The sequence below is a fragment of the Parasteatoda tepidariorum genome, chromosome 1 (genome assembly GCF_982258835.1).
Source record: "Parasteatoda tepidariorum strain Cologne lab strain chromosome 1, Ptep-v5.0, whole genome shotgun sequence".
Classification (NCBI taxonomy): domain Eukaryota; kingdom Metazoa; phylum Arthropoda; class Arachnida; order Araneae; family Theridiidae; genus Parasteatoda; species Parasteatoda tepidariorum.
In genome coordinates, this window is record NC_141755.1 from 130,231,156 (window position 1) to 130,253,738 (window position 22,583).

Below are 22,583 nucleotides of genomic sequence, written 5' to 3' on the forward strand. Positions count from 1 at the left end.
AAGAATTTTTCTAAGTACCGAAAACGTCAGAAATTTTCTAAGTACCGAAAACTTACGAGTCTTTTCTAAGTACCGAAATCGACAGAATTTTTCTAAGTACCGAAATCAACAGAATTTTTCTAAGTACCGAAATCGGCAGAATTTTTCTAAGTACCGGAAACTTTTGAATGTTTAATAAGTATCGAAATCGTAAGCATTTTTCTAAGTACCGAAAACGTCAGATATTTTCTAAGTACTGAAAACTTCTGAGTCTTTTCAAAGTACCGAAAAAGGCAGAAATTTTCCAAGTACCGAAATCAACAGAATATTTCTAAGTTCCGAAATCATCAGAATTTTTCTAAGTACCGAAATCAGCAGAATTTCTCTAAGTACCGAAATCGTCAGAATTTTCTAAGTACCGAAATCGGCAGAATTTTTCTAAGTACCGAAAACTTCTAAATGTTTAATAAGTATCGAAATCGTAAGAATTTTCCTAAGTACCGAAATTGACTGAATTTTTCTAAGTACCGAAAACTTTTGAATGTTTTCTAAGTACCGAAAAAGGCAGAATATTTCAAAGTACCGAAATCGTCAGAATTTTCTAAGTATCGAAATCGGCAGAATTTTTCTAAGTACCGAAAACTTCTGAGTGTTTAATAAGTATCGAAATCGTAAGAATTTTCCTAAGTACCGAAATCGGCAGAATTTTTCTAAGTACCGAAAACGTCAGAAATTTTCTAAGTACTGAAAACTTCTAAGTCTTTTCAAAGTACCGAAAAAGGCGGAAATTTTCCAAGTACCGAAATCAACAGAATTTTTTTAAGTACCGAAAACTTCTGAATGTATTCTAAGTACCGAAAAAGGCAGAAATTTTCTAAGTACCGAAAACTTCTGAATGTTTTCTAAGTACCGAAATCGACAGAATTTTTCTAAGTACCGAAATCGTCAGAATTTTTCTAAGTACCGAAATCGTCAGAAATTTTCTAAGTACCGAAAACTTCTGAGTCTTTTCAAAGTACCGAAAAAGGCAGAAATTTTCTAAGTAATGAAATCAAAAGAATTTTTCTAAGTACCGAAAACGTCAGAAATTTTCTAAGTACCGAAAACTTCCGAGTCTTTTCTAAGTACCGAAATCGACAGAATTTTTCTAAGTACCGAAATCAACAGAATTTTTCTAAGTACCGAAATCGGCAGAATTTTTCTAAGTACCGAAAACTTCTGAATGTTTAATAAGTATCGAAATCGTAAGAATTTTCCTAAGTACCGAAATCGGCAGAATTTTTCTAAGTACCGAAAACGTCAGAAATTTTCTAAGTACTGAAAACTTCTGAGTCTTTTCAAAGTACCGAAAAAGGCAGAAATTTTCCAAGTACCGAAATCAACAGAATTTTTCTAAGTACCGAAAACGTCAGAAATTTTCTAAGTACCGAAAACTTCTGAATGTATTCTAAGTACCGAAAAAGGCAGAAATTTTCTAAGTACCGAAATCGTCAGAATTTTCTAAGTACCGAAATCGGCAGAATTTTTCTAAGTACCGAAAACTTCTGAATGTTTAATAAGTATTGAAATCGTAAGAATTTTCCTAAGTACCGAAATCGGCAGAATTTTTCTAAGTACCGAAAACGTCAGAAATTTTCTAAGTACTGAAAACTTCTGAGTCTTTTCAAAGTACCGAAAAAGGCAGAAATTTTCCAAGTACCGAAATCAACAGAATTTTTCTAAGTACCGAAAACGTCAGAAATTTTCTAAGTACCGAAAACTTCTGAATGTATTCTAAGTACCGAAAAAGGCAGAAATTTTGTAAGTACCGAAAACTTCTGAATGTTTTCTAAGTACCGAAATCGTCAGAATTTTTCTAAGTACCGAAATCGTCAGAAATTTTCTAAGTACCGAAAACTTCTGAGTCTTTTCAAAGTACCGAAAAAGGCAGAAATTTTCTAAGTAATGAAATCAAAAGAATTTTTCTAAGTACCGAAAACGTCAGAAATTTTCTAAGTACCGAAAACTTCCGAGTCTTTTCTAAGTACCGAAATCGACAGAATTTTTCTAAGTACCGAAATCAACAGAATTTTTCTAAGTACCGAAATCGGCAGAATTTTTCTAAGTACCGAAAACTTCTGAATGTTTAATAAGTATCGAAATCGTAAGCATTTTTCTAAGTACCGAAAATGTCAGAAATTTTCTAAGTACCGAAAACGTCAGATATTTTCTAAGTACTGAAGACTTCTGAGTCTTTTCAAAGTACCGAAAAAGGCAGAAATTTTCCAAGTACCGAAATCAACAGAATTTTTCTAAGTTCCGAAATCATCAGAATTTTTCAAAGTACCGAAATCAGCAGAATTTCTCTAAGTACCGAAAATGTCAGAAATTTTCTAAGTATCGAAAACGTCAGAAATTTTCTAAGTACCGAAATTGTCAGAATTTTTCTAAGTATCGAAATCCTAAGAATTTTTCTAAGTACCGAAAATGTCAGAAATTTTCTAAGTACCGAAAACGTCAGAATTTTTCTAAGTACCGAAATCGGCAGAATTTTTCTAAGTAACGAAAATGTCAGAAATTTTCTAAATACCGAAAATGTCAGATATTTTCTAAGTACTAAAAACTTCTGAGTCTTTTCAAAGTACCGAAAACGTCAGAAATTTTCTAATTATCGAAAAGGTCAGAAATTTTCTAAGATCCGAAATCATCAGAATGTTTCTAAGTACCGAAATCGTCAGAATTTTCTAAGTACCGAAATCGTCAGAATTTTTCTAAGTACCGAAATCAAAAGAATTTTTCTAAGTACCGAAAACGTCAGAAATTTTTTAAGTACTGCAAACTTCCTAGTCTTTTCAAAGTACCGAAAAAGGCAGAATTTTTCAAAGTACCGAAAACGTCAGAATTTTCTAAGTACCGAAATCGGCAGAATTTTTCTAAGTACCGAAAACTTCTGAATGTTTAATAAGTATCGAAATCGTAAGAATTTTCCTAAGTACCGAAATTGACTGAATTTTTCTAAGTTCCGAAATCAACAGAATTTTTCTAAGTACCGAAAACTTCTGAATGTTTTCTAAGTACCGAAATCGACAGAATTTTTCTAAGTACCGAAATCGTCAGAAATTTTCTAAGTACCGAAAACTTCTGAATGTATTCTAAGTACCGAAAAAGGCAGAAATTTTCTAAGTACCGAAAACTTCTGAATGTTTTCTAAGTACCGAAATCGACAGAATTTTTCTAAGTACCGAAATCGTCAGAAATTTTCTAAGTACCGAAAACTTCTGAGTCTTTTCAAAGTACTGAAAACGTCAGAAATTTTCTAAGTACCGATAACGTCAGAAATATTCTAAGTACCGAAATCGTCTGAATTTTTCTAAGTACCGAAATCGTGTAAAATTTTCAAAATACCGAAAACTTCTGAGTCTTTTTAAAGTACCGAAAAAGGCAGAACATCAGAAATTTACTAAGTACCGAAAACTTCCGAGTCTTTTCAAAGTACCGAAAAAGGCTGAAATTTTCTAAGTACCGAAATCAAAAGAATTTTTCTAAGTACCGAAAACGTCAAAAATTTTCTAAGTACCGAAAACTTCCGAGTCTTTTCTAAGTACTGAAATCGGCTGAATTTTTCTAAGTACCGAAAACGGCAGAAATTTTCTAAGTATCGAAAACGTCAGAAATTTTTTAAGTACTGAAAACTTCTGAGTCTTTTCAAAGTACCGAAAAAGGCAGAAATTTTCCAAGTACCGAAATCAGCAGAATTTTTCTTAATTCCGAAATCATCAGAATTTTTCTAAGTACCGAAATCATCAGAATTTTTCTAAGTATCGAAAACGTCTGAAATTTTCTAAGTACCGAAAACTTCCGAGTCTTTTCTAAGTACCGAGATCGACAGAATTTTTCTAGTAGATATAAATTTTCCTGATAGCATTTCATTGTTTTGTTGATTCAGAGCTAGATTTCATAATGGAAGTAATATTTGTATTGTCTTTTTTGTTTTAAAATACGAATTTTTATAGTAGACATAAATTTTCCGGTTAGCACATTTCATTGTATTGAATATTTTGACCCTTTGCCTGCTGCAGGCATATATAAAAGCTTTGCTAACTGCCTCTGGTGTACATATAAGCCTTTCTGTAGTATGCAAAGTGTCACTATCAGTAAAACTACTGACACTGCTTGGGAATGCTATAGAATGACCTTGAGAGCAGAGTTGGAAAGATTTAGGACAGAATGTAACATGTCCATGGTTTAAACTGTCCAAATTCAATTCCCTCAAATTATGTCACAATTTAAAAAAAAAATTGTGAAAAATGAAGTGTTACTTTTTGAACCTGAAACAAAATGAAGACTTTTTGTTTTTATTAAAAAAGTTTATTATTATATTTTATATTGTATTTATTATCCTTATGCAAAGGCATAATTTATCAGTATTAAAACCATGTTTAAGAGATAAGGTATTCAGTGAATTGTGGAGCTTAAAAAGTTATAAATCTTTTCATATTGTATTATTTTTCTTCAATAAGTTAAAGCAAATTATATAAAAAGTATAAAATATTTATTAATATATGTAATTATTATGTGTACAATGGTTACACATATCGAATTTTTATAAATGTTCAAGGTTTTGAACACTTTAAGACAAAAAACTCAAATCCCCTGTCCGAAACCCCAACCCTGCCTGAGAGTGTTTTCAGACAAGAATAGAAAGTAGATCATGGTTGTGCAGTTATATTGATTGTGTTTCTCTCAAGTAGTTCACACTTTTTTGCTATTATTTGACTTCTGTTTTTGTATCTGTGTGTGAGAATTTTTTTTTTTTTTTTGTAAATATGTCTGAGAGTGAATTTAAGCTATTATTTTCCTTCATCTTTTGAATTTATAAATTATTTCAGATGAAGACAACTCTGATCTGCAACTTGCAATTTTTTTTTATTATTATGATGTTTTTTTTAGTTTTTTTTTGGTAAAAGTAAACAGTTTTTAGATTGTAAAGCATGCCTCTTTTTCTGCAATAGGCATTAAAACTATGAGCGCTTCTGTGGAAACCGGTAGTACTGGGAACTGAAAGTATAAGAGCTCATTTCTATTATAAAGTATAAGTTTATAATATTGTTTTCAAGGTTTTTAACCCTAAACAGCTATGCTTAAAATGACCAGAGTTAACATTGCATTTGGGTAAAATAGTGCTATCAAGAGTTAAAAGGTGTTTATTTTTTATTTAAAAAATACCTGCATTTTTTATCTTAAAGATAGTCAGGCTATAGAAATATTCATATTTTTGACACATTTCTATTCAGTTCTTGCTGTTGTAATCTAAAAATCTTATAAAATGTCTTGAAAAGTTTACTTTTATTCCTTTTTATTGTGAACCCTGTATGATTTTGATTTTTTTGCAAATATCTTAATTTTATTAGGAGATTTGTGTAATTTTATTTATTATTAGTAATTAATAGTGTGGTCCATTTATAAATGATATCACATTTACTATCAATGATTTTGAAATTGTGAAAGTGAGTTTTAAATTTGAATAATTTTTCAATTGTTCAATTAATTCTGTTGTAGATCCATATTGTTTTTTTATCAATCTGATAGACATTTCCATTTAATTTTTAATTAGTACAATGTCCTCACAATATGCAAATTTCAGATTTGAGTAGACTATTTGTACGGTAACAATTTATTTGAGAAACTCTTTTTTACTCGACATTTGTATTCTGTGATAAAAATTCAGAGGATTGATCATTATCAAAATTTTAATAACAACCTTTTTCTATTATTCGAAAATCAATTTATGACTACAAATATTAAAATTGCATAGAAAATTACAAAGTGGGTTATTTTAATCACTGTATTTTCTTTTTTTAAAAATAAAAAAGTTGTACAGTTGTATTTAACTTAGAAAAAATTGTATTTTTTCCAACCGGTATTAATAGTTTTGATGAAATTAAAGATTTTTTGAAGTTTATTTGGTACATTTCATATTTATTATGTTGGTTAAAATAAATAGTTAAACTATTGTTAATTTATGTTTAGGTTGTGAGTGTGGGAAAAGTTAGAGGCTGGTGAAATCAGTAATCGGAGCTGACCTCAACCAGATACAGTGGATTCAGCAAGAAGTTAAAAAATGTTCTAGTGTTGCTCTACCATTAGTTGAGTTGTTTGTAATCAGTGAAGAGGACGATGATGAAGTGTATCTTAAAACAGCATTTGCTATTGAGCATGTTTGGTAACTATATCTACAAAAAAAAAACTGTCTTGCCATCACAAGAATTCTATGCAACTGAAATCGTCTGCTGCTGTGGAAACAGGAGTAAAACTATTTTGACTGAGCGAGAATCAAAGAGATAATGTTACTCCGTCAATCCGCAAAAGTGCAAATCATATCTCTTCTTAACCAGCCAAAGCACGAGTATGCAGGAATTGTGATGGCTAGACTGTATATTAACTTTTTTTGATACTTTGGGATTATCTTGTTGATCTGCTCTAAGTACCTGTACTTATATAAGTGTTTAATAAGTAGTAATCAAAAACTTTGATTGCCATTATAACTATTTTGATTTTTAGAAATTCTTTGGAAGTTGGTATAGTTAGTTCACCATAAATGGAACTTAATAACTGCACATATCAATAAACTGTTTAATATTTATCCTCTGCTTAATATCATGAATCACTTTATCTTCTTTTTTTTCTATTTTACTATTTTCTTTTGGGGAAGTTCTTTTTTTTTTCTTCTCATTTCTCTACATTTTGTTTGATTTTTTTAAGCTTCAATCAGAGTGCGTAGCGTTTGTAAAAAGTACTTAAAGGTGCTTTTTTGGGGATTTCGTTATTAAAAGCTTTTAAAGGTGCTTTTTTCAGCTGGCGTTTTTAAAAAGTGATTTTTTTCCGAATAATTTTTTTCCCCCTTCAGTGATATCTGGTGGATCCCATGCATTTCACGAAAAATGAGGAGTTTGCTACATAATCATTCACACTGACTTCATGTCGTACCCACGTTATGACTTGCGCGTGTGCGCACACTTGAGACCGAAACCCGAGTGCTCCAATTCGGATAGAGAATATCAGATCCTTATGAAATGTTTTTCTTTTTAATTTATTTTAATTTTGCTCTTGTTTATTTCATTTTACTTCTAACACTTTTTTTGATGTAGGGGGTAAGGGTACTTTTGTTCTGAGTCAAGTTGAATTCACTCGGTGATGTGGGAAAGTACTGATTGTTTCGATTTACGCCCGTTTCTTTTTGGGTTTTTTTTTAACGCTACAACTGTTTCAATAATATCGTTGATTGAATGTGAATTTTTTGAGTGCTTGAGAATCTTTGTAAAGTGCTTGAAAAGTTTTTAAAAAGTGCTTATTTTTGATTCAAAGATTTGGCTACGCACCCTGTCAATTGAAGAGTAAGTTTACTATATTTTATATAAAGTTTGTAGTTTTTGAAGTTATAAAACTTTTTAATAATGTTATTTTCTCACTTTTTAATTCTTTTATATTTAAATAAGATAGATGGTGCTTATTTTTTATTTATGTCTTTTAAAAGCCTTTAAAAGCGCTTTTTTTATTCGGGTTTTGTAAAAAGTGCTTAATTTTCTATCTTTTTAAAAGAGATTTATTCTTGCCATATTGAGTGTCATTTTAAATTACAAAAAATGCATGATTTTCACAATTTTCTCTGCAATATTTATCAGAAACTAGTTATTTTACCATGATTATGTAAAGTTTTTAATAATTTTCTTGAATTTTATTAATTTTATGTTTATAACTTTAAGCCATAAAAATTTTTTTTATTACTGATCCTGATTATGATTTTTTTTTTGAAAAGTGAGTAAAAATCTTTTTTGAGTGCGTAAAAGGTGCTTATTTTTTGTCGAAAAATCTGGCTACACACCATGATTTTTTTTTTAAACCTTAAATTTCAGTATTTTCCACAAACATACAGAATATCTTGTTTTTAAAATGTATAACTATTGTAGATTTATGTGAGAACATTTTGTTATCATGTTGATCATTATGAAATAGACGATTACCAATGATTTGGAAAAAAATCATCTGTAGCAGGATAGGTAACTTTTTTAAAAAGTGCTTAAAGGTGCTTATTTTTGTTTTACATTTTTAAAGGTGCTTAATTTTCTATCTTTTGAAAAAAGATTTTTTCTTTGTCGTATCGATTATCATTCTAAATAACAAAAGATGCATGATTTTCATAATTTTCGATGCAATATTTATCAGAAACTAGTTAATTTATCATGATTATGTAAAGGTTTTGAGAATGTTTTTGAATTTTATTTATTTTATGTTTATAAATCAAGAACTTTAAACGATAGAAATTTTTTTTTATTATTGCACAGATCCTAATTATGATTTTATTTTTTGAAAGTGCTTAAAGTTATTTTTTTGAGTGCAAGAAGTACTTAAAAGGTACTTTTTTTTGTTGAAAAATCTGGCTATGCACCCTGCGTAGTGAGGAATACATTTAGCCTAAGGGAAACACATTATGAAACATGGCTCATTAAGAAAGAACACAAGATATGTAATTTTATTTGTTGGTGAGTCACATCATATAGAGAGCGAGTTCTATTGTTCTTTATTAAGTTTTTTTATTGTTATCAGTTTCAGTATAAATTATATGATTTATGTCTGGCAACATGTATTTTCTCTCTGTCTTTTTTTTCCCTCCCTACTTTTGGTTGACAATTACTTAAGTACGAACTTTACAATTAAATTAAGATACCACAGGTTAAGATTAAGATACCACAATATAAAAATTAATTTTCTATTACAATGGATAAATAGTCAATATATAAAGCTAAGAGACTGGAAAAGTTCATGAAAAAGCACTTAAATGAATAATAACTTTCAAAAACTGGAATTTAGAAACAAAAATTTTGCTAAGTTCACAGATAAAAATACTTCATTTAGCATGCAACATTTTAAATCCGTAGTTGCATTACAGAGGCTGTAGATTGACGAACCATTTTTCTTGCCAAGTTTAACAGTTGATAATTCTCATAACTTAATTATTAATTAATTAATGATATTTATTAATGTGGCAAGACTTACTCTAAGGAAATAAATAATAAAATTAAAAAAACAAACAATTCACTTTAAAAAATACCAATTAAACCCTGAAAAAACTTAGTAAGCTGAGTCATTTCTGTAAAAAATCTGTGCGTGTTTTTTTTTTTTTTTTTTTTTTTTAGCATCCCTGTAAATTCCCGGAAAATTAGTTTATTTTTATTATATTATTTTTTTTAACTTCGTTTACAATATTTTCACGATGGTTTAGCTTGCGAAATGTTTTCTGTGCTTGAAATCAAGTGTCTTTCTAGGTGAAAGAACGCATAATGGAGTAAAAAATAAAATATAATGGCGGGAAAAAGGTTCAAATTTCAAGTCCGTCTGACTTCCTTTATTATTAAGCTATAATTTTCAAACTCGGGCGGAAAGTTGTCTTCTATGAGCCTAACCATCCTATTGAGAAAAATTTTTACAGACCATGTAGGGGGGCCACAAAGGCCCCTCAAGTATTTTTTTTAGCGAACCGGGAGAGGGTACTTGAAGCTTTGTAGTAGCCTGATTTCCGTATAAATGTGGTACAAAGACTAAGACCGCAGAGACTTACGCCTTAAGCGAGGGGGTGCAGGTTCGAACCCCGGCTGAGGTCAAATTTTAAAATTTTTTATATTTTTTTCTTTTGTTTTTTTTTTTACATTATATTATTTATTTAATGAGTTTTTCGAGACATTAAAGGATCCTACATGCAAAAAAAAATTTTTTTTTTCGAGAAATTTCAAATACAGCTTAGAAACTCGAAAATTCCGGGAAAATTAGTTTATTTTTATTATTATTTTTTTTACTCCTTTTACAATATTTTCACGAAAGTTTAGCATCCGAAAAATGCTCTATGTTTTAAATCAAGCGTCTTTCTTGGAGAAAGAACGCATAAAGGAATAAATAATAAAACAAAATAAAATGGCGGGGAAAAGGCTCAAATTTCTAGTCCGTCTAACTCCCTTTAATATATAAGCTATAATTTTTAAACTCGGGCGGAAAGTTGGCTTCTATGAGCCAAACCACCATACCGAGAAAAAATTTTATAGACCTTATAGGGGGGTCACAAGGGTCCCTCAAGTATTTTTTTTAGCTAACCGGGAGAGGGTACTTGAAGCTATGTAGTAGCCTGATTTCCGTATAAATGTGGTACAACGGCTAAGACCGCGTGCTAGTGACTTACGCCTTAAGCGAGGGGGTGCAGGTTCGAATCCCGGCTAAGGTCAATTTTTAAAATTTTTTTCTTTTGTTTTTTTTTACATTATATTATTTATTTAATGTGTTTTTCGATATATTAAAGAATCCTATACATAAAAATAATTTTTTTTGTTCGGAAAATTTCAAATAATGCCTAAAAACTCGAAAAATCCCGGAAAATTAGTTTATTTTTATTATATTATTTTTTTTAAACTTCTTTTACAATATTTTCACAATAGTTTAGCATGCGAAATGTGTTCTGTGTTTAAAATCAAGTGTCTTTCTTAGTGAAAGATCGCATAATAGAATAAAAAATAAAGTCCAAGGAACTAACGCTTCACCGTTATAAATTTTGAACATTTTAAGCCAGTATTATAAACGAAAAGGAGTTAGAGCTACATTTAAAACATTTCAAGCATGATTTGGCCTAGTAGAATAAATTAGATAAATTTTGAAGAGATGCATAAAATAGTAAAAAACAACAATCTCGAAGACACTTTTCTTTACATTGACGTTTTTCACATGTTTTTCAAGCGTGACATTGGACAATTGTCATTCATGATAACTAGATGCTGTGGCGCACGCTCATTCTCCATACTAAATTTGATAAAAAATGACTTAAGAAAGAATGAGTTATCATGAGCATGAATTATGATGTGCTGGAAAATGATTTTAGCAATGTGATAGAAGGCTTCACCTCTCAAAACGCGTAAAAAGTATTGCTATCTTAAACTTTTGATGAAAATGATGTAATTAAAGATTTTATAATAATGTATAAATGTTTTACTTTCTTAAAATTATTCAAAAGTTAAAGTTTTTCTTTGAAATTACTCATAAAGAGCCTCCTAATGAAGACAGGCCGAGGGCCCCCAAAACGGCTCTGCTATTTGGATTATAGATTTTCATTTAAAAAAGTTTAATATATTACCTTAACGCTAGTTTCGTGTACAAAATGAAAAAATAATGAAAATGTGATCGAGCTTACACTTTAACGTTCTCATTTATCTGCTATATAACTAAAGTTTTTCTGGAGAGTATGCATAGCGCTATCGAAAGACGGAGCTCCAAAACTAGCACAGCAGTACGTTGTAGTTCTGGGAGGTAATGTCCCAATAGTTTCGTCAAGAGAGCTGTCCAAAGTTTAGAACAATTAATGTTAATTTTACTTTGTGTATATTTCACCATATCTCGAAAACTTATAAAGAGAAATTGAAAAATTTTTGCTCTCAGTTATAAAGATCGTTTATCCAAAAGAAAATTCCATGCAAAATATAACTTATAGTAAATACTAATTATTTTATTTAATAATAGTCGAATAATTGAACTGCAGGGTAGAAATTTTTTTCAAAATTTAACTTTTCACTAATTGACCGATTTTGCTATTTAAAATTGCATTCTTTAAAATGATGTAAAAAAATTATCTATACAATTCAAAAATTTTAAAACTTATATTAAATAAAAAACCAATGATCATTTGCTAAAAGATATATTTTGAGTGGAATTAAATTTAAATAAACGAATTTTACAACTGTGAACAAAAATCAATTCGTTTAAAAAGTTTACAAAAAAAAAAGAAATTAACATGAAGAGATCCAAATTTTGGAATTCTCTTCTGTCCAAACTATTGGAACCATATTTCCATAGTTCCGGCTGCCCCCAATATCTTGGGGGTCAGACATCTACATCACTAAAAAAAAAAAGTTGGTTTACTCAGAGAAAGTGCATTTTTGTGTCTTATTTCATAAAATATTGTTACTGTAAGACTGTCTTTTTTGTGTTAAAAGGGCATTTATACTCTATTCCTTTACTACTTGATTAAAAGCGCCAAATACTGTCTTTGAAGATTCTGGACCTCATTTCAAATCAACTTAAATAGAGTTGAAATGTTTAATGCTCATTATATGAATTATTTGCTTATGCTTTACTGCTACTTCGTAACCTGAATTAATAGTGCTTTGTTTTTTTTAATAAAGTGGAAAACTGTATTCTTTCTTCTTAGAATAAATCAATTATATTTTAAATGTGAATAAAAAGTACATTAAGTGCTTAATTTCTGGATCACTTTTATCAATATTAATGTACTTAAGTGTGTACTCAATAAAAGTTGATTTAAAAAAAGGAGCTGTTTTTGTACATTGTTTTTAAAAATTCTGCAAATCAAGTTTCGTTTCTTTTTTGCCTACTATGGCAGGTAACACAACTTTTTTTTTATTACAATTAATTTAAGACAGAAAGTAAGATTTGTATACTATTGAATTTGTAATTTTTGTTGAGAAGAATGTAATTACATGTAGAGAATTGGCATTTTATGTTTAAATTTCATATTGGTTCAAAATCAAAATCACTCATCCTAACCTATTTCAAGCATTGATTTGAAATAAATACTGTACTAAAATTTGGATATATGTCCAATTTTATTGTGTTTTTAATCGATTTCATTAACACACTGCGTTTTTAATCGAATTTATTAACACAGAAACTGTTCGTGTAGAATAGTTTCTGTGTTATTCTTCGTGTAAAACAGTTTCTGTGTTAATAAATTAATTCAAATATGGTGTTTTATGCTTTTTAAAGTGTTGACCACGCTGTAATTGGTCTTGTACCAGGAAGGTTCTGGGTTCGAATCCCGCTTAGTGCATAGGTGTAATCTATCTGTCCTTTTAAGGGTGACGTTGATCCACCTTAATGGGACCCACAAAACAGAAATAAACAATAGTGCCTGTCACGTGCCATATGTTGCCAAAAGTGGTGGGCATTGAAATAATATTTCTGGAATAATAATCTTTGGAATGTGTAACACATCATTCATACAAAGTCATCTTAAAGACTAACAGTTAAAATTGAGTCAGCTACTTTAAAAAAAAAATCTTTCTTGTGTTTCAAATTTTATAAATTAGAATGTCTTTAAAGATTAACAGAATATTGTATTTTAAGTTTATACAATTGTATAATATTTTTATGCTCAATTGACTGAATTAAATGATAAATTTTATATTATGCCTTTTGAGGTAACAATATGTCTTTTTAAATCTGTTCTGGCTCTTTCTTTTAGTATCTTGCTTTTTTTTTGATGTGTCACGTTGATGCATTCTTTTATATATATCTAACGTCGTTGCCGAGAGGAAGGATAAAAACAGGTCTTAGGCAGGGAAAGAGGGCACAATATTTAATTTTTAGAGAGAGAACAATCATCAAAGTGACACAAAATCGTTGTGTTCTTCAAGAAAAGTTAGTTTCCCAAAACTGTGGCTTTTCTTCAAGTCAAGTGTTCTATTGTTCAATACTTATCAGTGTTTCAATCAAATGACTTCTACTAACGTACTATTGGACATATTTTCTAAATTTAAGAAGTTTTAAATTAAATACAGTAGCATTAAATTCTAAATTGAAATTTATTTAAACTGAAACAGCTGCAGTGAAATAGTAGTAAGCTTGTATATAAAGTGAACTAAGTACCTTGGATAGATATTCTATAAAATAGCAGCTTTCCCTTAATCTTCAAGAAATGATAAATAAATGAGATACATTTTCTTTTGATAATTTTTATTTTTACCTTTTTATTTATTTTTTAGTGGTAAGTAAGAGTACAGCATATATGCAAAAAGTACAAAATAGGACACACAAAAAAAAAAAAAAAATAAATAAATAAAGCATGTCTATTTTTTTTCGTTCTTATACAATAGACAAAGAGTATTGGTAGACAGCTTGACTCTATGATGGTGCAATCACATAAGGTTTATGACAGCTACTAGTGGCAACATCCTGAGAAAAGGAGCAGCTAAAAGTCTTGTCTGCTTATTCAGCTGTAAAATAGAAGCATTTTTCTTGATAAAAAAATTAAAATCGTGTTACCTTAAGGTTCTGCAGTGGGTCAAAATCTAATCTAAGACATAAATTGTATTAATATCTGACAACTATGCCAAATAATGAAGAGCTTAATTATTTTTTATGAATTTAAAATATTTACTTATATATAATACATATAACAAAATTAATGACTAAATTTTGACTTGTTATGGCACAGAGATATTCTTCAAAGCGAATGAGAAGCTGCATAAATCATAGTAGAAACATGAAGTCCTGGTAAACATATCTCACAGAAAAGCTTTAAGCAGACAATGCTGTGAGATTATTCTCCGGGACAAATGTAAATCATCAGTAGAACAAACGGCAATGTGAATACTAATAATTTTTTTTAATTAAAAACAAATTATATTAAATATTTAAAGAATAATTTCTTACATAATCCAGGCAAAAGCTAGAAGAGAACAAGTTGCTTCAAATTAGTATTGCACTCAAGATACCTTGTGAAAATTTCAATCGATGGCTAAGTATATAACTAAAATTACAGCTCTTTAAATTGTAAATCTAAAAAGGATTGAATACATTACCTCGAATCAACTTGAGTAACAGAGTGAAAGAGGGACATTTAACACAAAAGTATACATTTAAAGAGAACATTTTCAATTATCAGAAACGTGTTATAAGCATGCACACATACAATTACATATATAAGAAAAATACCCACAAATTATTAAACTTCCGACACCTTCAGAGAAGTTTCACTACTCGTTATTAAAAAGCATAATAAACATTATTACAAAGCAGTAATGTTGAAAATATCACATTATATATAAGCAGCAACATTCATTCATAGAAATGTTAAATATTTTTTTCTCGGCAAAAGACACAGTTTAAAAAAATAAAGCCCAAATAGTGTTTTGCTATTTATAAGTATTTATTTCATGAAAGATAAGAGATACATTAGGCAACATACTAAGTAAGCTGAACAAAATAAACGAATCACAAATTTTCAGCTCATTTTAAAATGAGAAAAAAAATTGCGTAGCGTGGAGTACAGCTTAATTTCAGAAATTATTTAAATACTTCTTTTATATGTGTACTACATGTCAATACTCTCAATTGAACTTCGTGTTCTGTCAATCGTTGTCCTTGAATATTTCTTATGGTGCAAAAAATTTATTACATGTCAAGTTTTGTTTTAGTTTTTCTCATTTTATCATGATTTTTAACATTATATATTCACAATAAATTTTAAATCATAAAATGAAAGTAAATTAGTTTTTATATCTTTAATTCAGCTATCAATGCTTTCAAGAATTAATTTTCTGGTGAAAAGCCAATCCTAACATAAGTTGTGATACATTTGAATAATGGTGGAAATTTAATGATATATCATGTCATGGCATGATACTGCAGAATTACACATTTTGAAAGTTGGTTCTTGTGAAAATTTTGAGTAACTTACAATCGTCAATAAACATATAATACAGGGTTTAAGAATATATAGAATCACTCAAATAAAATAGGGCGAAGTATGCAAAATTCCTTATTAGTTAATTTCATTTATGTAAAAGTATGGCTAAAATAAAAAAAGAGGAATCAGGAATTAGTGTTTTCATCTCAGAAAAAAAATGGGTGAGAATTTCTCACCCTTTCTCAAAAACAGGGTGAGATTTCAAAAAGTTAAGTGAGATTTCAAAAATTAAAAAAAAAAAAAAACACAAGGAGACTAGAAAAAAAAATCATTTCTTTAATTATAATGCATTTTTAACATCTTCTAATTTTTAAAGCATTGAATATTTTTGCTGCATCATCATATGGAAAATGTTCTACATCGACTTTTTCATCAGCTATTCTCATTAGGTTGCTCAAATGCGTATTTGTTTCGTTTCTACCCACATTTGTTTCATTTGTCCGTTTCGGAGTAGAAGATATTGGCAAAGTATTTTACATTAACGAGCAAAAAATTTGAACGTCTTACATGAAGAAACCTTACCTACAGTAAAACACGTGGTTGCAGAGTTCTGAAAGAGGTTCCTTGGTTCCGAAGATGAAAATAATAAAAGATCCAGGAAGAAAAGTAAAACGGATTTTATTCTAAATGGCGCAAATGAGAATTTTTTTTCAAAATGCGAGAAATTCGCGAATTTTGAAATTGGTTTATAGAATGCGCAAATTTCTCGCGGTAATCATTTTTTTAATGCGAGAATATAAAAAAATATGCGAGATTCTCGCGCTCTCGCGCTGTTGTGAAAACAAAGAAAACAAATTTAAAATGCACGAAACTTAAAATATGATCTTAGAAAATAAATATTTTATTGCTAGTTAAGTAGGTTTGTGAAATAAAAGTAATATTTACAAAAAATAAATAATTCACATTCTCTAACATAAAATTGAATTAATTTTCTTATGGAAAATCAAACTAGAATAAACTTGATTGTGAAAGATTAGTCAAGGGTCCCAATCCTTGTTTCCAAAACACGCGTGGCAGTGCCTTTCCATAGGGAAATGTATGGAATTAGGTTGCCGGACACTCTTTCACTGTGCTCCATATAATTTTTGCTAAAAATAAATGAAGTCTTGTTATAAAAAAAACATACACTCTTAAAAAAAAAAAGGAACAAAACCACTCAATTTAAGGAAAAATTTAGAATTAAAACTTTCACTCCATTAAAAGAAGGCGTAAAATCAAACAAATATTAAAATATTCGAGAACTTGTTTACTTAAAGAATTAAAGTTAACTAATAAAATCTTCTTAAAAAAAACAACTAAGCTACACAAAAAATTAAAAATGTCTCAAATAAATAAATAAAAAGCTAAATTTCTAAAATTTCTTAATATCACTCATGATTAAAAATTCTCTCACTATAGAATATTTTACAAAAAAATTTTTAAGAAAAAAAGAATTTAAGCATCTCTCATAAAAAAATATGCTTTTTTAAAATATAAATAAATAAAAACAATATTCTCTGGGTAGAAAATTTTTCTTTCAAAAATTAAAATCAAGAGCCTTAAACGTAGGAAAAGATATACTTTAATTGCTTAAACCTTTCTTGCTTATTTAGTAAAAGGTATACTTTAGTTACTTATATGCATGCCATGAAAAAATACATTATTGAAGAAAAATAAAAGTTTATATCTGTAAAATAATAATAACCTAGTTCCAGAACTAAGATTTATTTAAAATAAATTTAACAGAATGCATAAAACAGAGATTGAAGTTTGAAGAAAATATTTAATAATTAATTGAACAATAATAATTAATATATAAAAAATTAAATATATTGTGTGACAAGAAAAAGTTGCTATTGAAATAAAATAATGAAAAAATAGTTAAACAAAACCAATAAGCTAAATATAAATTTTATCTTTTGTTCTAATACTTTTATTCAATTTCAAAATTTAAATGAGCATAAATACAGAATGATAAAGCATTACTTAATATGGTAAGACAATTTATACTACTAATTGGCAAATGAAAATGAAATGTATTTGACTGAATTATAAATGACTAAGTAAATTATCACCTTACATGGAAAAAAAGACATTTTGTTGTTAATATTTTTACAATTCATAAGATTGTTATGGTCAATAATGAAGTAATTGAAGTGGAGAATAATAAAATAAATACAGATATAGTAAACGTGACTTTACGCCTAATTTTTCCAAGTCAATAAATAAAATAAAACCAGCATATAAACAGATGTAGAAAAATGATTAGTTTAAAATTAATGATAATTCACAGCATAACTTAGTCACCACCTTTTTCTCCTCATGGCAGCGAAGGAATTTTGTAAGTCTCCCACAAATTTAATGGACGAGTAATTTCTATCGCTGCTAAGTTCTTAATGTTTTCTTTTAAAATCAGAAGAGGGTTCTACTCTAGCTAGCTAGTCCTTGAAAATTCTAAAGCAGTTCTTTTCCAGCGATCTTCTCACTCTTTTCTCTAAGTTTTATTTAATACTCCAATTTTTATGCCTATATATATTTTTTTTTCATAGTTTATTTTAACTACATTAAAGGCTATGCCCCCTTCTATTCATTACTCACCAATCCTTAGAGTTTCACAATTTAATTTCTACAAAAAAATTAAAAATTTAAACAAAGGCACGTTTAAATAAAATATCAGAAAATAAATTTTCATAAATATGACGAATGGCCAAGAGTGAAACTGTATGAAAGGTCACAGCAACCTCCCATCTTGCAGTAGCAAAACATGATAAATTTTCTAAAGCATTTTCATATTTTCTTTGACCATAGTCGAACCAAAAATGGGATAATACACCTTCCAATTAAACTTATCATGTTCCTCCAGGTCATTTCTGTATCATTTTCTTCCAGGATCTCGTTTTGCAGTCATGTCTTGAAGAATGTGACATTACAATTTAAAAGAAATCAACAACAGCTGAAATTAAAATATATTTAAGAATTAGTAAAAGAATTCACCAAACATTTAAAATAATTTATTAAAAATATTATTATCAAAGCTACATTGCTTTGAATATTACAAGTAGCTACACATGCTTTAGTAAATAATAAAAATAATTGATAGCAAATAACAGTTATAAATAAAACAAAAGAACTTCATAAAGCATATAAAAGCAAATGCGTTTTGTCTGTAAAAGGGATTGTTTTAAATAATAATCACACAAGTAAAATTCATTTCAACACGATTTAAGCAATATTTTAAATAAGCAGTCAAAGATAACAAACTTGATCTTCCACCCCTGAGTGCAGGATGAGGGTAAACTTTGAAATCATAATTATGAACTCCCATTTTTCTTTATTTCATGATTCTCAAAAAAAATTTACTCTTATGTTTTTGTTTTACCCTTATCTATAGGTTTATTTATTTTGCTTTATAGATGACGTTGTAGGGGAGAAATTTATATACATTATAGGTACCAACTGCTTAAAATGAATTGTTGAGTTAATTGAACAAGAAGGATATCCATATTTAAAAATTGCTATGTTCTGATCAAATTGATAGTAAGTTGGAAATATTAGACACCGAACTTTTTCAACTATTAAGTTTTATCAATACATAAAAATCAAACGACTTTTTTAACTATTCAAAAACGAAATCGGTTTAAAATTTTTAGTGAATCTCATTTCTCTAAAGCATCCAAATTTTCTTTGATTCCAAAACAACTGAACCGATTAAACTTTTTTGTGACATTAAGAACTAAGAATTTGGCAAAGGAATAAAATAAATTATTGTTATGACAGGTTGCTCTATTCTTTAATTTCAATTCTTTTGCAAGTCTCTAATTTAGTCAGGTTACTTACGTCTGAAAGAGAGGGGTAGTGTCTGATTAATCTTATTTAATATTTCTATTGCAGAATCCATCAGAGTTTAGACATCAATAACAGCATTTAAAGAACAAGACAATCACAGGATATTACATCACAACATTTAATAGTTAGTCACAGCACAGATTTTTTAAAATTTATTTTCTTTGCATATGACATAAATGAGCTCACGGCCAACTGCTTGATCGGCGGGTGCACTGCCTACGGTAGAAACTAGTTGCAGAACTGTGGTGAACAATAATTTTGTACAAAATAAGAGGTAAACAGCAGAGCAACAATTTTGTGCTTTAGTATAAATAACTAAAGTTTATTTAAAAATGATAAAAGATTTCGCTTTTGTAAGAGATAATAAGTCTGTGTATAGTTCATTTTGTAAATATACATCTTTAACCTTAGCTGATAATTGTCTTTGCCAGGTCCTGTGAATGTGCCATTTACATAGCAAATGTGGAACCTTTTCAAAAATCGTATTGAATGGATCAGCTGTAACTTTATTATTAGTCATTATACAATTACAATTTAGGTTTGGAATTTTAGATTTAAAAGAAAGAAATACTTAATGGTTTCTGCATCTAAACTGCTAGTAATAAAATGTGCAACTGGATAACTATGTCCAAACTCTGTAACTGAAGTTTATCTAAAAATATGATAAATATTTGTGTTATGAATTAAGCTAAAGAGAGTTTACTACATCATCAAGTAAAATTTAAATAGAACATTAAACAAGAAAACCCATATTTCTTTTAGACTGCTCTTATACCTCACAACTTACAAACTTAATTCTTTATTCTGATCTTTTAGAACAGACACATTTACAGACTGATGGCAGAAATAACTAACTTTTTAAAAAATTAATATAAGCAACTAACTTTCTGATACAAGAACAATGTTAACCTTAAAGGAGAAAAAATAAATCTTCAAACAATAACTAAAGCATCACACCAATATTAACAAAAATATGGTTTAATAACACAAGCCTGTGAAATGGATGTAATTAAATTAAATTTTAATTAAATTGTTATTGCAGAAATTGTTATTGTTAGAAATTGATCAACTTGTGTTAAAGTTTTTAAAATTTTGCAGTATGATCTACAGATTTAGTTTTTAGCCAAGTTATAGAAATAAGCATCTGTACATTGTTTCTAGATTATATTATTGAAGTGTGTTTGTGCTTTTATTTTTATTTGTTAATTTGTAAATCACTCTAGTTTTCAGAGGTAAATTACATGCATGTTAACTAAAGACTATAATACTTAAGTAGTTTTATACAGTATTTTAATCCGAGTTCTTATTTAACCCAAACAGCCAACACTCAATATAAGGACTCTTGCTGACTTAAACAGAGCATTTAAATTATAGTATAGTGAGGTAACGTGCATAAAATAACGGTTCTAAAAATTTAATTGTTAATAATTCTTGCCAGGTAGATAAATTTTTTTCTGTAATTTAAAAAATAGATAAAATACTTCTCTTTAAATACTTCTTTGAGGAATGAAAACATTTAATTTCAAATGCTATTATGGAAAGTTCATTTCAGTAAATTGTATATTTAAATATACAATTTACTGTGTTTTGATTAAGAAACTAAAAAATTTTTCTTGTTAAATTTCAAAATTAGATACTAAGATTGTCAACAGATGGAATCTATGGTTACAAACACCATTGTTCCACCTGAATTTGCAAGAGTGTCTAAATTAATGTCCTTAAACTTGAGCAGGTTTTGCTACATATGGTGGTCATTTAGAAAACATTTCCTTCTGTTGTCTTTTAATATTATCAGAACTTTTGTTCAATTATGTGCAACTAATTATAAAACTAAAAAATTACCTAGTTTCTTAAGAACAGTAGCAAAGCATCTAATTCTATCACCTTCATTTTTTCCTTAGTTAATATTTCAAATTCTAGGTCATTTTTCTGACAGAATGGGCAATAAAATAACATTGCATGCATCAAATAGCAAATGGGACTTCCGAATCTTACATTTTAATGAAGAGGTCCTATGCAATAGGGAAGCCTACAAAAAAGAATGTAAGCTATTTATAAAAGCGCAAATGAAATAAGATGAGTCATTCTATGATCTTGCTTTTGAAAATAAAAAATACACACAATAGCAAATAAAGCTAATTACTTCATTCAAATTATTTTAAAATAGAGTCGTTTAAAATCGTACCAAGAAATGACTCAACGGAAACAATCTTCAACTTGATTGATGCGACCCAAATTAGTACCGCTGACTCGACGAAATTAGTATACACCTCTGAGTAATAATATTAAACATCAAGTGGTGTGCCCTCTATACCTAGATAAATATAATTATGAAAAAAAATTAGAGACAATAACTAAAAACACACAAAATTCACTGAATTGGTTAAGTAAGAACATTTTAAAAAAGTGTAATGTCATTAATTTTGAAACTTTACAAGAAACTTGATTTATGAGTATTTTACAAGATGAAGTTTTAAATAAATTTTATCTAAAACTGATTTTGCCAGCGAAGTGTTACACAATGATTCAAGATGCAACAAGTTTTCAACTCTGATAAAACTAGTGCTTTATATATATATATATTTTATTCTGGGAATTCAAGGCTGAAAACACACCATTGAATCATAATTAGATTTATATTTCAAAGGAGGAGTTATTTTTAGAGTCTTGTCCCTCTTTTACTTCCATGTTAGGAAGCATTAATTGATTTTTCACAATGCGTAGAGTTACAAGGTATGTACGAATGGAATCTAATTACATCAAAAATCTGTAAGTATTTAATATGAGACCAATGGTTTTCGCATGTCTCTTGCTGAATAACGTGTTTCAATAAACATCTGCCTGAACCATCCGGAGTTTTGTCAACCCCCTCCCTTGTGGAGAGTGGATGTGAAATGTTATAGCCACCAGCCTACCTTTAAATAAACCTTTTGATAACTTATTATGGCTTATGACTGCATTATTAAAAAAAAAATACAACAAGGATAACAGGGATGTAGCCCTGTTATTTTATATACATATATATATATATATACGAGGGTTGTTTTTTTTTCAACCTCCGATGGGCTGTAAAGAAAAGACCGGTCAATATAAAAAAAAGATTTTATCACCAAAACTTATGTACAATACAGCTTATTTCTCTACATAATCACCTTGACAATTAAAGCATTTGTCATATCTGTGAACAAGCTTTGCAATACCCTCTTCATAAAATGTAGCCGCCAATGATTGAAAGTGAGTTGTGACGGTTTCTTTGAGCTCCACGTCAGTTTGGAAGCGC

General features: G+C 28.8%; 1 long non-coding RNA gene across 1 annotated transcript; it reads right to left on the reverse strand.

The window, feature by feature from the left end:
* Positions 1-18,366: 18,366 nt before the first annotated feature.
* On the reverse strand, positions 18,367-21,482 carry LOC147816955 (uncharacterized). The gene is made up of 2 exons (XR_015429621.1): positions 21,146-21,482; positions 18,367-18,410 (listed from the first exon to the last, which is right to left on the reverse strand). It is a non-coding gene; the product is annotated as an uncharacterized LOC147816955 (long non-coding RNA).
* Positions 21,483-22,583: the final 1,101 nt, after the last annotated feature.